Source organism: Poecile atricapillus, chromosome 26, assembly GCF_030490865.1.
Source record: "Poecile atricapillus isolate bPoeAtr1 chromosome 26, bPoeAtr1.hap1, whole genome shotgun sequence".
NCBI lineage: Eukaryota > Metazoa > Chordata > Aves > Passeriformes > Paridae > Poecile > Poecile atricapillus.
The window spans coordinates 4,482,847-4,495,465 of record NC_081274.1 but is presented as its reverse complement, the minus strand read 5'-3'; the positions used below and the strand labels follow the sequence as shown (position 1 = coordinate 4,495,465).

The window sequence follows — 12,619 nt, the reverse complement described above, 5'->3', positions numbered from 1 at the left end:
TGTTTGTTCTTCTGGAAGTTCAGAAATGTGTTGGGACTTGGTCTGAGCAGCAGTCCTTGTCAATTAGTAACATTTTCTGTAACTGATTATTTCTCCCATTCCTTCCTTATGTACAAGTTCCTGGCCCTATGTCCAAGCAGATTCACTCATTGCCTGTGTTTTTTCTTCCTGGGTGTTCTTTGGTTGTGGGATTGCTCTCAGTGCCCTCATTCTCTGTCCTTTTGTAGCCCTTTGTGGCTCAGGAGGCCTGGCTGCCACCTGCATCCCCTTGCTCAGCTGCTGAATGAGCTGCACTCAGCAAGGTGTGGTGCATGGTAAAAAGATGAGAGTTGCTGTAGCACATGAGAGGAGAAACAGCATTTGTTTAACCCATGGTCTGTGAGGGAAGCACAAAACTGTGTCCCATTCCTATCCTTTCCACGTTTGGAGAAGTACATGAGCTGCTTTGCTCTTTCCTTTGTTATCTGTTTTACTACTTTTCCATTGCCATCTATCTGCCAAGAGTAGTTTAAGTTACTTAACTTTTCCACAAACTCTGCCTCGATTTTGTGCTAAAAGATAATGTGATCCCATCCCATGGTGAAATATTGTGTTCCTCATCTGAGAGGATTGGTGTGGGGGAAGGTCAGGAGCTGGAGCTGTGTGGTTGGTTATTATTTCAATGACATCCTGTAATCTAATTATGCTATTGAAGTGAGAAATGGTTTCTCTGGTACCTGATATGAATTCATCAGCGTTCCCAGGGTCTGGTCCATGGTATTGCAGAATTTGTTCTGGTGGTCGTTCATCTTTTCCCCATTTTTGGGTGCTCCCTCCGGATATGCGAAATAAAAAGAGCTCTATAACTCGCAGAGTAGTTATAAGAGTAGGTATGAATTTATTCAGCGCTGAGGTGGATGGGGGATATCTCCTCCGAAAAGCATGTACACCTTATTGATTTGGTTTTCTCTTTTTATCTTTTATAGACTAGGTTTACAAGATACACCTAAAACATATTCTTTTTGTAACTCTGCTTCTCCTCACTTCATATTACAATTAACTCCATGCCCATTTCATTCCTCTGGCCACCTTTTGGAACTTGAAATCTGTTCTTTCAGGCTTAGGGTCTGAAGAATCTCCTTTATCTTGTGGTGCCATTGTCTTTGCATCTTGTTTGTGTATTCTGGCTCCTTATCTTACCTTGCAGTCTGACTCTTTTCTTGTTCTTGTGGATCAGCGTGTCAGGGTATGGTTTTTGTCCAGCCCCCCTTTTAGTCAAGCATTTCTTTGTGTTTATTTCCTAATTTTTAATTTCTGTTTCACTCTAGCCAGGGCTGCATCAATTGTCAGCTTTTCTCTCATTAAATCATCACATACTTGGAATTCCCAACTGATTTCCCTGAACTTGTGGTAGCAAATAAACGCCAGTGGTCTGATACACCCTATATAACATAGACAGAGACAGCACATGTTGGAGTGGGGACAGGGATGATTCTCCCCCACTTGTTTTAGTGAAGTTTTCACAACATTCTCCATTTTCTGTTTTCCTTTGTAGCTTAACCAATTTCTGCTGCAGAGTCAGATATCCTCACAATGGGCTCTGCCTTTAGCTGTGCAAATTCCATCTGTGCAAGCAGGCAGAGCTTGGGCTGAGGGGCAGAGGGAATCATTCCAATTCCTCCCCATAGGCAGGAAGCCCCTGGGCCATTGTGCAGGTTTTGGGCCATCAGTGTTAATTTGCATTTCTAAAGCTCCTCTGCTGGCTGCCTAGAACAAAGCTTCTCTTCCAGGGCAGACATCCCCTGACTCACACGTGGCCCCCACAGAATCTGCTATTTTTTTTTTTTTTAACAATATTTTATTATCTGTTTATGTGTTAAAGTGCCAACTTTAAAGCTCTTCTAGTTGTCAAAGTGCAGTTTAAAGGTGAACATTGAAAAACTCATACGATCATTTTGTCATCACTAAGAGTCACGTACCAATATAAAACAAGAATGAGAAAGCAATCATGTGTTTTCTTTTTATTCTCCTATTACTAAAAACTGATTCTCACACCACTGGCCCAAACAGAACCGACAATAAAGAAGTAAAATTATTATGAAAATTTATTCTAACGGTGTAATCTTTTCTCTAAAACTGTGAAAAGCAAAAACACTCCACAATGTCTTTAGAGAAATAAGGTGTTACTTGATTCTGGCCAGGATGTGCAACAGGAATAATTTCATGCACACTTAGGCTGGGTGTGCAAAGAAAATAATTCCATGACACATGAGTTTGACTAGATTTTTCCTAAATTTATACAGTCAGAACCAATAGAAATCCCTTGGTTTAATGTTCATTGGTTTGAAGGTGTGGAGTTGTTAGGATTTGGTTTCCTGTTGCAGCCGGATTTCTGTGCCTGTGATGTGAATTAGGTGGGCACTCCTGGATTTCCTGCTCAGCCTTTTCCAGAGCAGGTGTCTCCAGCTGTGCCTGGGGCAGTGTCTGGGGGAGATGTTGGTTGATGTTTGCTGCTGGAATCTTTTGGGCTGTTCCCAGTCTGTTGAGATGTTAATTTCATCTCTGCTGAGTGGTGGAAAAGAAACATTAAAATTCCTTTCCCCAAGGCAAAGGCAAACCAGGTCCATTTAGAGAAATAAGATTTGAAGCCATTTTAAAGTTGGTCTATTTTCCCAGCCGCTAATCCCAGGCAGGGCAGAGTGTGAGTGGAATTGAGAGGCAGAGTGGAATTGTCCCGGTGCCTTCCCCAGCAGCTGTGGCGAGGGCAGGCACAGAAAGGGCTGAAGCTGCAAGAGTGAGAGCAAGGATTGTCCCGCAGTGGCTGGAGATGGCAAAGGAGGGTGGCCAGGCCGAGGATTTGAGCAGAGGATCTGTGGGCAGGCCCAGGGGCTTCCCCCGCTGGGGAGCCCTGGCTGCTGCTGCGTTGCCTTCAGTGCAGGCTCAGGGGTGGCCTGTTTAATATTCCCTTGCAATTCAGATTTCTGAGTCTGGAAGAGCCATGGCTGGGGCATCAATAATTTTATGTTTTCGTTTTATTATATTTTGTTCTTTTCTTATGTCCACTCCATAACATTGAGACTATCTGAGGTAAAAAAGCCTCACAATGTTCTGGATGCAAAAGAGAATCTTCAGTTCAGGTCCTCTAATTCCTTAATTATCCTAAGAATTGCTGCAAATCCTTTATGGCCCTGGGAAAAATTATTTCTGAGATTCCCTTGACTTTGTCAGGGTCAATAGGCCACAAGCCTTCAGTCAAAATAGGTCCCAAATATTTAAACATTTTCTCTACCATTTGCTCTTTCTTTTTTTTTTCAGGTACTGAAATATGCTTCTTTGCCTGAAAATGAAACCATTTCACAGAGGCTTCCTCTACCTCTTCTCCTTGTCCTCCTGACTGGATCAAGTCATCCACATCCTGCATTAAGCCAGTCCCTGGGGGTGAGGTCAATTCCTTTGATATTTCCTGCAAGGCTTGCTCCAGTCAGGCCGGTGCTTCCGTGCATCCCTGCAGAAGGACCGTCCATGTCTTGAGCATTTTCCCTTCTACCTCTTGTTGCCAGCCCAAGGCAGAATTGTGTTTGCATCCTCTGGAAGTGGGCAGATCCCCAGAAAGCATCTTTTGCATCAAGTTGTTAATGGCAGCAGTGTGAGGAGGGCACCTGGTTGAGGATGGTGTAAGGATCTGAGAGTGTGGGGTGCCTCGGTTTCATCATCTCATTTCTTCTTCTTGGGTCCTGCAGCATTCTGTGGATTCCATTGGATTTCTTGTTTGGCAGGATAGGAGCATTCTAGGGAGCCATCCCTGGCTCCCCAAGCCGTGCCTTGAGCAGGACTCCCAGACAGGCTGTGAGCCCTTCCTTCCCTCCCTTGGAACAGGGGATTGCTTTTGGATACCTCTTGTCCTGGTTGCTTGAGGGAAATTTGGAGAGGCTTCATATCTAATTTTGCCAATTTCCCTGGGGCTGCCCACACTTCTGGGCTCACTTCAGCCTAGGCTCTGCCAGACATTTGACACAGAGGTACAACAGAACCAGCCTCTGTATCACGTTCTGCAACAGTAATTTGCATTCCCAATTTAGCCATCAAATCCCTTCCCAGTAAATTACAATCATAATTGTGAGGAAATAAAAATTCCTGCATTTCAAACCCATCCCTCACATCTGCTAATAGTGGCTGAGTAAAACACACCCACTCATCTTTCCCACTTAGTGCCTTAATAATTATAATATTCCCTAGCACCTTTAGGTGTAAGATTTTGAGTGGATGGAGAGGCCCCTGTGTCCATCAGGAAAGGTCTCCTCTGGATCCAGAGCCACCCTGGATGTTCCCAAGGGCTGCAGTGTGGTGGGTCCCTGGTGGAATGGGAGCTGTGAGACCGCTAAGAATCCGTGTCCATCAAGGGCTGGACTTGCTGGTGCTGAGGGTGCTCCTGTCTGTGCTTGCAGTGTCCTTGTGCCCTGCAGCTGGAAGGCTGATTCCTTGCCAGGGGCTGTTTGGGTGGGCTGTCCCCTGGCCAGGAGGGCAATGCCTGTGCCAGGTGCTTGTGGCCGAGGGTGTCCCCTGGGTGCTGGGGCCCCCTTGGGCCCTGGGCTTGATCCCTCAGGGGCTGTAGGAACTGTGCCATGGCCTTTGCCTTCAGCTTGGCCTTTTGCTCATCCCTTGCTGCATTCAGCTGCTGAGCCTTTGGGAGCAAGTGCTGCAGGGGCTTCTTGTGGCCCTGCTGCAGCCCCCCTCAGTGCCTGTGGGTGCTCATCGTGTGGCAGCTGCTGAGCTTTCTGCAAAATCCTTCCTTTCTGCAGGGACCCAGCACAAAATGCTTAAAAGATCATCTGGATCCTTGCAGGTCTAATCCCCATTTCTGAGCTGTTCCTTCCTGGTGCTGGCTGTGCTGAGGCTCCCCTCCCCAGCCCGTATCCCAGAGCCGGTCCCTGTCCTGCCGCAGTGTCCAAAGGCGGCCCCCCCGGCGGGCAGGGCCGGCAGCTCCACGGGGCCGGGCAGCGGCCGGGGCGTCCCGCAGCCTCCTGGGGGCCGGGGGCCACTGCCGGCCCTGCCCGGGGGGTGCTGGGGTCAGGCAGCGCCCGGCGCTGAGCCCCGGCTGCCCCACAGCCCCGGTCCGGCCCCACAGCTCCCCACAGGCCCCCAGCCCGTGCTCCCGGTGCCGCAGCTCTGCGCCCGCTCCTGCCGCTCCCAGCTCAGAGAAACCCCCTGAAATCCTGACCTCCTTCTTTTCCTGTCCTGGAAAACTGGGATACAAAGGATCTGAGTCAGCTTGCAAATGCTGAGGCTAAGACCCATCTGAAACACATCCCAATCCTCAGTATTTTTCTCTTCCTCCTCTTTTCCATCATCATTTTTCTTACCCCTTAGATTCCTCCTGCTGCTTCTTGCCTTAAGCACATTCCTGCACACTCCCCTTCAGCCAATCCCTTCCCAGCACACCAACACCATCCATCCCCTTTTGTCTAAATCCCTTCTGGACTTCCCTTATTGCCCCTCTGGGTGTCCATGTCCTTAATTCCCTCTGGGAGAATGTGCAAACGACCTCCACATGCTCCCAAGGGACCCTTGAGAGATATTTTTGGGTCTTCATCCCTTTGTCCAGGATGCCCCTCTGACATTCCATTTTCTCCCCTCAATGGTCCCAGCTGGAGCCCAGCTGCGCCCCTCCCCCCCGGGCCTTGGCGCCCCCCTTGAGGGGAATTTGGGGAGGTGGGAGGGGGGAGCGCCAAGGCCGGGCCCCCCCGCGCTGTGGTGGCGGGAGCGGCTGCAGTGGGGAGCGAGTGCGGGCGGAAGCGGCCGAGAGCCCAGCGCTGCCCCAGGCCGAGCTGGCCCAGCTCCATCCGTGCCCCTGCGGTGGGATGCTGTGGGACTGGGGGGGAAGAGGGAGGCGGCAGTGGGTGCTGGGCCTGGGGGCAGGAGGAGAAGGGAAGGAGAAGCAGGGTTGAGGAACAAAATGGTCAAAGGCTGCACGTGGGAGGAAAAAATGCGATTGTGCAGGAGAAGGGGGAAGAGGAGTGTGGGGAAGAGTAGGGACACGGAGGAGGAGCAGGAAGAGGAAGCAGCACAAGGTTCCACTCTCCCTGTGTGTGCAGTCCCAGGAGTGTTGCCCTGCTCACAGTCAGCAGGTGACTGGGGAGGGGGATCCATGATTTTCCTCGGACTGAATCATGGTGGTTCTGAGCTTTATTGGGCTAAATGTTGGTGCTTTGTTTTTTTGCAGGGGCTAAATCCTTCTATTCTGGAGGAGGGTTTGGTTGAATCTTGATGTTCGATTAGTTTTTGATCTGTCTCTTGATGTTCAGAGGATGTTTGAGCTGAACCTTGGTGTTTTGGTTTGTTACAGACACAAGATGCCCAATGACTTCCTGAGATGAACTTTGGAAGAAGGAGACCACAGCCCAAGGTGCTCTCCTCTTGTTCTTTCCCCAAAACCAGGATTTTATTTTCCCAAGCTGTGGCCAGATGGAGGAGAAAAAGCTTTGGAGATGCCACACCAGGAGAGGCTGCAAACCCAGCCCAGGGAGCTGCAAGGAGGAAAGATCCCCCCAGTGCCAGGAACACGGCCAAAGATCCAGCCAGAGCTCAGAGCTGTGGGAGAAGCCCCACAAATGCTTGGAATGTGGGAAGGGCCTCAGCTACAGGTCCAACCTGCACCGGCACCAGGTGATCCACACTGGGGAAAAGCCCTATGAGTGTGGGGAATGTGGGAAGAGTTTCAGCCAGAGCTCCAGCCTGCGGAAACACCAGAGGATCCACACGGGGGAAAAGCCCTATGAGTGTGGGAAGTGTGGGAAGAGCTTCAGCCAGAAAGACCATCTCATCCGGCACCAGGTGATCCACACAGGGGAACGGCCCTACACCTGCTTGGAATGTGGGAAGAGCTTTGGGAGGAGCTCTGATCTGAGAAAACACCAGCGCATCCACACTGGGGAGAGGCCCTACGAGTGTCCCCAGTGTGGGAAGAGGTTTCAGACCAGCTCCAATGTCCTCCTACATGAGCGGATTCACACAGAGGAGAGGCCCTTCCGCTGCCCCGACTGCGGGAAGGGCTTCAAGCAAAATTCCACCCTTGTCAGGCACCGGCGCATCCACACTGGGGAGAGGCCCTACGAGTGTCCCCAGTGTGGGAAGAGCTTCTCCACCAGCTCTCACTTGACCCGACACCAACGGAGGCACCAGTAAGGGAAGCCCTGCGAGTGCCCCGAGTGCAGGAAGAGCTTCGTGCGCTGCTCCAGCTCCATCCCCCATGGGAGGATCGGCGTTGGATGATCCCCAGTGACCCCCGTTGGGCAGAGCCCTGGTGATCCGTGGTCCTGGTGATCCGTGTTGGGAAGACACCTGGCTGGGAGGCTCCACATCTTCCTGGCTCCCTGTGGGCACCTGGATGAAAGCAGGGGAAAGAAAATCCAACAGGATACAGACCGACAGTGGGAACTGTTGACTTTAAATCCTTGAGAACCTTTTGCCTCAGGAGCTGTGTGGGCAGAGAAAAGGGGGTGACACTGGACATGGGGGGCCCGAAGGGAGCACACACGCTCTGTGGGGGGGAGGACACGACCCCCGGGCCCCCCAAGTCACCTTCCTCCACAGGCAGAAGCCGAGCCCCAGTGTTGCAGTGCATTGTTGTTTATTATATTTGATTCAATTACATTCTTTATTGTTTACCCCCCCCAAACATGTTAATACTTTGGTCCCAATCATGCCCTCCTACCCCATCTGCCAAGCCACCCTGATACCTGCCCCTTGTTACCGAATGTTCCCTGTTCCCCCTCCCATGAAGTTGTCAATCCTCCCCTGTGTCAACACCTGCCTGGACCGCCCCCTTTGGAATTCCCCTATTCCTCAGAGCCTCATTAGCCCATGTGCCCCACTCTCCTCTCCTTGTGTTCTCCATTGGTTTATGTATTATGTAACCCCGCCTTGTGCTCCTCCCCTAAGTCTTCCCTATTGGTTTATTATTTGTACACTCCCCTTGCTCCTCCCCCACACATAAGTTGCTGTACCCCTGTTATCTTTTGTCTTTCTTCCCTGGAACCTTCAAGAGAATAAATTCCTCTTGGAAACCACATGGAAGACCTCTCCCTTGTCCTTGCTCCTGCCCTCGATGCTGGACAGCCACTGCCATAGAGCATAAGCCCTAAGCTGCCCTGCTTTCCATGAGCAGCCCACTCTTGGCTGGGTGCCGGGAGCTGGCTGGGGAAAAATCCGGCTCCGCGTCACCCCAGTGCCAGGAAGACGAAGCCCAATACGGAAACTCCAATCCCCGTCGGCCTCTTGCTGTGGGCAGCGTTTGATGGCATCCCTGGGGGTCTGCAGAGGTCAGGACCCCCAAAATCTCTCACAGACACCCCAAGCCCCTCCAAGCACCCTCCCAGTCCCTCCCAGCCCACCCAGGACCCTCTGAAACCTCCTTCGCAGTCACTAATTTTAAAAAATGAGGTATTTTAGAAAAACTGGAGACGTTAGCTGGAGATAGGCCTTGCTGGAATTAGAGTTAATGATTAAGTGAGACGCAGGATTTGAGATAATGAATCTCAGACTGAGGTAAAAAATTGCTTTTCATTGTATGTTTGTTTAGATGTGCTTATAATGAGAAAAGAGAAACTGATAAACGGGTTCAGGAAGATCACAGACCTTACATCTGGAAACCCATTTAGAAGTCTCAAGGAAGGAAATTGGAATTGTACCAAATGTTATTTGTAATGTCAACCATTGTAAAGGTAGAAAGGTGAGAGTGAGGAAGAGCGGTTTTCCTTCATCTCTTGATGACCCCTACATGCCAAAATGAACCCCTCCTCAAATTAGGGAGCCAACCACACAGGCATAGTGACATTTTAAACTGATTACTGTGCATTTTAATCCAAAGTGGGGAATGGGAAGTGTTTAGCATTATGCATATCTATTAATATTAATATGTATTAGTATTTTGGAAATTCAAGACTTTTGTAAATAAATAGACACTGGAATCTTTTGTCAACTTGCAGTGCGCATTAAGGGGATGACTCCCGCACTCGCCCAGTGCTGTGATTAAACATCCACTTTGTAACTTTAAACTGTTGGAGAGGTTTTTTGTCCATTAACAGATTGATGTTGATACTGGATCAATATTACTATTTTGGTAAATCACTCCCAGTCTCCTCCCAGCTTCCCCAGGACCCACCAGAGCCCCTCCTGTTCCTCTCAGGATCCCACAGCCCCCTCCCAATTTCTCCCCACTGTCCCAGGACCCCCAAACCCTCTCCCAGTCCCTTCCCAGCCCCACCAGGACTCATCAAGTCCCCTCCCAGTCTCTTCCCAGTACAACCAACCTCATCCCAATCCCTGCTTTCCAATGCCCAATCTCCTTCCAGCTCCTCCAGGCTCACTCAAATCCCTCCCAGTGACACCCAGCACCCCCAAACTCCCTCCCAGGGTCCACCAGGACCCCCAGAACCCCATCCCACCCTCCCCAACATCCTTCAAACCCCTTCCCAGCCATCCTAAGCACCTTAGTGCTTCCCCAGTTTAAACCAGTCTATCTCAAACTCCCTCCCAGGTACTCCCAGCACACCCCAATCCCCCTCTGGGCCCCCCCAGTGCCTCCCCCGCTGCCCCCGGCGCTGTGGGGGCCGGGCCGTGCCCCAGTGCCGGCTCAGGGGGTGCTCCAGGCTGACGTGCTCCACCTGGCAGCTGGAGCTGAGCCCGCATTGCCGGGGGCGGTTTCCAGCAGCACCAGGAGCTGCTGGCTCCAGTCCCCGCTGGGGAGCACGGCAGTGGCCAGCACGTGGCCCGAGAGCTGCTGCTGGCCCTGGGAGCAGCTCAGCTGGATGTGGGCAGGGGAGAAATCCATCCGGGAGCAGAGCAGGCGGCCGGGGCCGGGCTGGGAGCTGGAGGCCACCAGCGAGATGGACACGCTGGGAGCACTGGGATCAGCGGGGACAGACGGGGATGAGCTTGGGGGGAAACTGGGACAGATGGGAGAGGAGTGGTGTGGCGTCGGGTGTGACCGGGAACCGGATAGCAGGGACTGGGGTGGCGCTGAAATAGATGAGAGTGGATACTGGGACACTGGATGAGGGCGTAGATGGCTGGGAGTGGAAGGAGGAATTAATTCGAAATGGACTGGGAGTGGGCTAAAAGGAGTGGGAGGGACTCTGGGGCCTCTGGGCCGGACCGTGGTGGCACTGGGCGGGACTGTGGTGGCACTGGGCGGGACTGTGGTGGCACTGGGCGGGACTGTGGTGGCACTGGGAGGGACTGGGAATGACTGGGAGGCCGAGTCCAGCGCGGGGCTCTCGGCTGTGTGGATCTGCCCGGCAACTGATGAGTCATCAGAGAGACGCGCTCTGATTGGCTGAAAGGCGGCAGATCCACGGAGGGGAGAGATGGACAAGAGGAGGCACTTGGTGAGACTGGGATGGACTGGGAGGAGCTGGGATAGACTGGGAGAACCACGGGAGCCATTGGGAGGGACAAGGATCCCCGGGGATGGGAACAAGGAAGGCTGAGTGCTCTGGGGTGCTTCCCCTTCAGCTCCCTTTGAACACTCAGCAGTCACTAACATACGTATTTCTTTCATATTCAAGCTGCATTTAAACTTCTCTTTTTCTCTGTTCTCCACGTTTTTGGTTTTTTCCTCTTTATCTCCTTTAATCCCGTCAGCACCAGTAGGATGGGGATGGAGTCTTGGGGTGGGTGTGGGATGAACTGAGGATCCAGCAGAGAAGGGCAAGGCAGAGGGGAGAGGACTCAGCCAACCCTTCTCCTGCTCTCTCCTCCCCCAGGGTGCAGCTAAAGCAAGTCAGACTGGAAAGGATCCCACAAATGCTGTGTTCTCCTCCCTCTGAGCTTGGCTGGGGATCCTCAGCTTCAGCCTGGTGCAGTGGCTTAGATTGGCTAATTTGAGTTTTTTGGCTAAAGCACTACATTGAAGAGGTTTATTATTACTTAATCACCTTTCACCTTTGCCAAGTTCTGCTGCACTGTGTGTGCTTTTCACCCAATACACTGCTAGCTCACGTACACACATGTGCTTCTTATGATAATATTTAGATTCATAGCTTACTCTATAAAATCACACAATTACAGTTGAAAGCTCTCCACCATCTCACTCAATGCAGTTTCTTATTTACTTATGGCATATTCTTACTTGCAGCTATAGGAACATAAGCTTATGAATTCTTGACTCAGTGTCTGTGAACTTTTAGCATTGCATGAATCCAAGCTCCTTCCAAGGCTGTAAATGAAACCCTTCAGTATCTGTGGAAGTTTCTGTCTTTCCATTTCCCACAGCCCACCAAAGGATTTGTGACACTTTGTGACAGAGGAGATCCTCCCAGGCAATTTTGTGTTTGCTGTAGGGAAGCTCAGGTTGCTCTGCATCAATTCCCAGAGCACCACAGAGCATTGGCTTTGTGATGTCAGGGCATGGATGCCACATTGTCGTGGTGACATCCCAAGGTTGCCTTGGTGCACGGAAGGCCTCAGTGTCAGAGCAGCTCTTGGGCTTGCTCAGTGCAGGAGCATCCTCCTGCTTGAGGCGTTTGTCAGTGGGCAGCTGCACACTGACAGGAGCCTTGTTTGTTCTTGAGTTGAGCACAGTCTGCAAACTGGCACAGCAGTGCTACAATGATTGAGCAGCTCGCTGCTGCCGTTTGCACCCTTTATGGCATCGGCTATTCCGGCTATTACCTGACCAACCTGGCACGTAAGTAGAGGTTTTCCCTGGCTGGAACCTGAGCTGGCTTTTGTAGGTCTCCCTGCTCTTTCTTAGTGACCGGGTTGCTATTGAAACAGAAAGACCATGAGGATGCCACTGGTTTGGTAAAGCTCCTGTCAACACCTTCAGCAAAACACGGGGTGTCTGTAGCCAGGGGGCTGCGGGCAGCATTTGCAGGGGTTCTGTTCCCTCCACGGGAGAGCCTGTGGCAGCAGAGTCTGGCATTTCCTCACTTTGCTGGCTCAATGTCTTGGGGTGACTTTACTTTTAAGACAGCTCTGAGAGCTCGGGAAGTTGAAACTGCTGGAGGCTGATGGGAGTTTTTTCTCCTGACTAATTACTGGCCATGTGTGAGAACTGGCAGCGGTTTGAACTATTGAGAAGTGAGATCAACCTGTGAACACCACCTTAAGATGTAAGGCCGGGAATTTCTTGTTCTCTTTGGTTTCTGGCTTCTGACGAGGTCACAGGGCTCTGTCTCGGCCTCCTCCCCCCCTCCAGGCCGGACAAGGCCGCAGAGGGCGGGGTGGGGGGAGAAACGGAGCCGGCCCGGCCTGACTTGGTTTGCAGTTTCTGCCACTGAACTCAAACCTGACACCATCAACATCTGCAGCTTTAGCAAGATTTTAACTCTTTTACTACCTGGATGAGACTTGCAGATTAATCTTTAATTTCCAGAGAGAGAGAAAGGGAGTGATCAACCATCAACCCATCAAAGAGAGTGAAGAAAAAAATTAAATTTAGAGGGGGAAGAGAAATAAGGAGATGCTTTAATAAGCTGAAATATTTTTCTGTTAAAGCTATGGAGATGGACAGTAGTGTTCTGACAAAAACTCCTTTAATTCATGACAGAGAATATTGGGAGGAATGGAGTGTTTCCAAGTGTGGATTTTGAGCAAATGATGAATTAGTTGTGACACTGTGAGATGCTGGAACAGAGGG

General features: G+C 51.1%; 1 protein-coding gene and 1 pseudogene across 1 annotated transcript in view; both read left to right on the top strand.

Moving 5' to 3' along the window:
* The window catches only part of LOC131588454 (zinc finger protein 664-like), a 167,813-nt gene that overhangs the window by 31,388 nt on the left and 123,806 nt on the right, over window positions 1–12,619 (top strand). The window lies entirely within an intron of this gene.
* The window catches only part of LOC131588642 (zinc finger protein 850-like), a 141,671-nt pseudogene that overhangs the window by 7,432 nt on the left and 121,620 nt on the right, over window positions 1–12,619 (top strand).